Source organism: Panthera pardus, unplaced genomic scaffold (assembly GCF_024362965.1).
Source record: "Panthera pardus isolate Hobbes unplaced genomic scaffold, ASM2436296v1 HiC_scaffold_16, whole genome shotgun sequence".
Lineage (NCBI taxonomy): Eukaryota > Metazoa > Chordata > Mammalia > Carnivora > Felidae > Panthera > Panthera pardus.
The window spans coordinates 139059345-139064462 of record NW_026526721.1 but is presented as its reverse complement, the minus strand read 5'-3'; the positions used below and the strand labels follow the sequence as shown (position 1 = coordinate 139064462).

General features: G+C 47.3%; 1 pseudogene; it reads right to left on the bottom strand.

The window, feature by feature from the left end:
• Nucleotides 1-220: 220 nt before the first annotated feature.
• On the bottom strand, nt 221-1220 carry LOC109251338 (60S ribosomal protein L7a-like; annotated as a pseudogene).
• Nucleotides 1221-5118: the final 3898 nt, after the last annotated feature.

Below are 5118 nucleotides of genomic sequence, written 5' to 3'. Positions count from 1 at the left end.
CCATCCCTTATTATTATTATTATTATTTTAGATAGGAAAGTATCAAAGGGGAAAAGAAGGGCAGGTGAGACCTGTAGCTAATTCTGTTTTTACACTTCAAAAAGAACACTCAAAAGCGGAAGGGTCTCATCCGTCATTATCATTGTTATTATTATTGTTATTACTACTAGAAAGAGAATGTTTTGGTACTCTTATGTACAGAAAATTCAACAGCATACACTTAGCCCAGTTTGGTGGCCAGTTTTTTAGCCTTTGCCTTTGGACCCAGGACACTGCCTCCCCAGTGATGGCGGATCTCATATCTGTCATTGTCATTGGTTCTGATGGCTTCCACCAGCTCAGCCAGAGCCCCTTTGTCTTCCAAGTTAACCTGTGTGAAGGTGACAGTGGTGCAGGTCTTTCTGTGGACCAGACGCCCCAGCCTGGCCTTCCCCTTGATGATGCAGGAGGGAACCCCATGTTATGACACAGGACAGCCAGGAAGACAGCCGGCTCGGTGGGATCCACAGCACATGCAAACACTCCCAGCTGAGCCTTCTTGTTTTCCACTAAGGTGGTGACAGTATTAACCCCAGCTGGAAGGACAGGTGGCCTCTTCGTGGGGACATCCCCTTTGCTGGCATCTTTCTTCTCAGCCTGGGACCAACGATTTCGGCTTCTTCCGACTCTGGTCTATATTTGTGGGCCAGCATAAGCAGTTGACTAGCTGTTGGTGATCCAAGGCCAGGTGGACTGGTTAATAGCGGGAGGCACTTTTAGACACTTATAAAGAATGGCTCTTTGCTGCTGCAGCTGGATATAGCGGGGCCATTTGACAAAGCAGGTGACGTCCTATTGGATCTGGATATCTGATCTGATGCCAAGTTCTTGGGTCTTTTCTCAAACAGCGGATTGACACTTCCTTGGCCTCCTACTTCTTCTTTTTTTTTTCTTTAATTTTTTTTTAACGTTTATTTATTTTTGAGACAGAGAGAGACAGAGCATGAACAGGGGAGGGGCAGAGAGAGAGGGAGACACAGAATCTGAAACGGGCTCCAGGCTCTGAGCTGTCAGCACAGAGCCCGACGCGGGGCTCTAACTCACAGACCGTGAAATCATGGCCTGAGCCGAAGTCGGACGCTTAACTGACTGAGCCACCCAGGCACCCCGGCCTCCTACTTCTTCACAAGAGCAGGGGCCAGGGCCACCTTCTTCCCCTTAGCCTTCTTTCCTTTTGGCATCTTGGATGGGCTGGAGGAGACAGAAGGAAATTATTTTTTAACTGCATACTCAAGGAGGCCAGAACCTTCTGTCATTGTGCAAAGAGTCTGCGAGCTGGCAAACAGCAATGATATCCTGTGGCAGGCAGCACTCTAGGATGGCCATGATCTCCACTCCCTGGTGTTTCTCCTGTGGCCGTTACTTCAAAGGGCATAGAGATTTTGCAGCTGTAGTTAAGGCTACTAATCAATTGGTTTTAGAACAGATTGTCCCTGCGGCTCTAACCTAGTCACATGACCCCTGTGACTGCAGAGTGTCTTCTCCAACTGGTAGCAGAAGAGAACATCATCGAGATGTACTCTGCTGGCCTGGAAGAAAGCAAACATCCACGATGTGAGCCCTTGCCAGAGAGGGTGGGCTCGTGCAGCTGAGAGTGGTTCCCATGTGACAGCAAGGGAAAATGGAGACCTACTCCTGCAGCCAGCCGTAAGGAAAGATTCTTTTGTTTTTGTTTTTTTTTAATTTTAGTTTACTTATTTATTCTGAGAGAGAGAGAAAGTGAGACAAAGCACACGCACCAAAGCCTAGGGACTCCTGGGTGGCTCAGTCAGTTGAGCAATGAGCTCTTGATTTCGGCTCAGGTCATGATCTCATGCTACGTGGGTTCAAGCGCCACACTGGTCTCGGTGCTGACAGCATGGAGCCTGCTTGGGATTCTCTCTCTCTCTTCCTCTTTCTCTGCCCCTCCCCTGCTCTCTCTCTCTCTCTTAAAAGAAATAAATCTTTAAAAAACAAACAAAAAAAGGATCTACCAAAGCCCAGGGTACACTTTCTACGATCTGATCTATCCAAGTTAATCCTGAAGGAATCAAGTTCTTAGCCTAGCAGATCCTGTAAGCAGGTGCTAAAATCATGTGAAACAGAGAATAAACTTGTCAATTCCAAATGGAATCCCCTTTATGGCACACACACACACACACACACACACACACACACACACACAATGGTAGAGCTAAATGTTACCACGTATTTTGCCCATTTTCAAGAGGGAGAAACTACAGACATTCACCACTCTAACCAAGAAGAAGAAAACTGCACTGGACTTAACTCAGAGAATAAAGCGCATCTCTCTCCACTTGCTGCAGCCTCCCTAATTTCCTTTAAGTCTCTGGAATGTGCTAAGCTCTTCCCTGCTCTCTGGCATTTCCACAAGCTTTCCTTCTGCCTGAAATGGTCTTTCCTCCACTCTTCATATGGCTGAGTCCATCCTTAAGGTTCCAACTTAAATACAATTTCCCAAAAGCTCCTGTCTCTGACCCCCGAGGCTAAAGTTGGTCTCCAGTGTCAGTTTCCCCCAGCTTCCGCTCTTCCCTTTCTTGGCACTTTATCGCATTCTGTAATTATATATTGATTTCTCTGCTTGCTGGGCCACTAGAATATAGCTTTATATATTATTCAGCACTCTTTTGGTTGCAAGCAACAGAAACCTCTCTGCCTTGATTAAACTATAAAAAGAGGAGTAGCTTGTATGATTCAAAAAAAAAAAAAAAAAACCATTGCCCACCCCCTCCCCCCCCACCCCAGCCTCTGCAAGGACAAGAACGATGGATACCCCGCCCCCTGCCCTATAGGACTTCTCAGTCCTCCCACAATTCCAGCCACTATAGAGATTTGGACACCACCACTCACATTTCAGATTCCTAGGAGAGAGCATCTGGCATGTCAGGCTGGGTTGGGTTTCTGCCCTTGGACGTCACTGTAGGTGCCAGTGATGGGCTCAGGGTAAGAACAAGAAAGCACAATCTGTTATTTTGTTATTAGGAGGCAGGAGGGACGAGGTGGATGGCTGTCGTTAGGGAACATACCAACATGACCGCTTTGACCGAACCTGGATTGTGGGTAAGGCTCTGGATTGAGCTGTGTTACTGTGTCTGTGGGTCTGACTCTTTCAGTCTTGCTGCCAGTCTTTTCAGTGTTTGGATAGCACACGCTTCCAGCAGGTGTTGCCACCAACAAGAGACTTGATGTCACTGTGCCGAGGTGCTACGGATTGAGTATTTGTGCCTCCTCCAAATTTATATGTTGAAACCAAATCTCAAGTGTGATGGTATTAGGAAGTGGGGCCTCTGGGAGGTGATTAGTGACCTTACAGAAGAGGCCCCGGAGAGTTCCCTCACCCCTCCTGTGATGTGAGGACACATGGGAGGGCGACCTCAATGAGCCAAGAATGGCTCTCACCAAACAATGAGTCTATCATGACCTTGATCTTGGACTTCCCAGCCTCCAGGGCTGGGGGAAATACATTTCTGCTGTTTCTAAGTCACTTAGTCTACGGTATTGTGTTATAGCAGCCCAAACACACAGACAGAGATTTGTATTGAGAAGTGGGGTGCCCCTCGAATGTGAAGGTGGCTTTGGAACTGGGTATTGGGCAGAGGCTGGAGGAGATTGGAGGCTTGTGCTAGAGAAAGCCTACACTGCTGTGAATGAAGCTTTCAGGGCAATTCTAGTGACAGCTCAGAAAGAAAGAGCCAGAGAGGAAGCCTCAATCTTGCTAGAGAATACTTGAGTGATCTTGAACAGAATGTCACAGAAATATTCAGGCTAAAGGTCATCCCAGTGAGGTCTCTGATGAGGAACATGTTACTGAACAGTGGAGGAAAGTCCATTCTTGTTATCAAGTGGCAAAGAATTTGGCTGAATTGTGCTCAGGTTCTAGTGTTTTCTGGAAGTTCGAATCTGCATGTGGTGACTTGGATATTCAGCTGAAGCTGTTTCTAAGCAAAATGTTGAAGGAAAGGTCTGCGTTCCCCTGACTGCTTATAATTAAATTCGAGAAGAGAGAAATGACTTGAAGAAGGACTCGTTCACCAAAGAGGAAGCAGAAGTTAAAGATTTGGAAAATTCTCAGCCTATTAATTTTTTAAAAAATGACGCAGGGTGATGGGCAGAGAACACTGCGGATGTGGCCTAACCACAGCTGATAAGGAGACTATGAATCAGCCACCTCAACAGAAGCCTAGAGCTATTATCCGAGACGTGGAAGAACCACCACCTGAGGGAACTCACAGGTCACCAGAGCGGCTTCTGCTGTTCGCATTACCTCCGTCTTGTTGCTGGGGCTGCTTCAGATCACCAGCTCTGCTTCCCACAATTAGGTGGGGGTATGGGGGGGCGGGGTGCTAGTGTTTCTGAGCTGCCCCAAGCGTGGCTCCTGTGGACACCCCTCCAGAAGGAACCCGCAAACTTTGTCAGTGTCTCTATGGCACTTTCTGCAGAATGCGTGAGCTGTGGGGGCATGGCTACTGACACCCAGATTTCAAAGGATGCCCAGGCACAGAGCTGGGGGAGGGGCCATTAGGTTAAGTCATGGGGGCCAAGTCCTGCCTGAAAAAGATGCAGGGAGGGGGGCTTTACCCTAGTAGGTCCAGAAGGGGAGACTTCTGCCCCAGTGGGCATGGAGGGCAGAGCATCAAGCCTCTGCTTGATTACTCTCATGCCTTAGGATTTAATGCTGTTTGCTTCATTGGTTTTTGGACTTGTTCAGAACCTGTCATTCCTTTCTTCTTTCCTATTTCTCCCTTTGGAACGGGGATGTCTATCCTGTATCTGCCCACCATTGTATTTTGGAAGCACATAACTTGTTTGATTTCATAGGTGCACAGCTGGAGAGGAATTGCCTCAGGACAAATTGGGAGTTAAGGCTGAATCTGGTTGAGCTGATATTTAGCTGAGACTTTGGAATTGGACTTTGGAGTTGATACTGGAACAAGTTAAGGCTTTTGGGGCCGTTTGGACGGAATGAATGTATTTCACGTGCCAAAAGAACGTGACTTGGAGCAGAATGTCATAGAATATTTGTGAATACCAGTCTGTGACATTTGGTTATAGACTAAGACAATAGATGAACCAGGTACC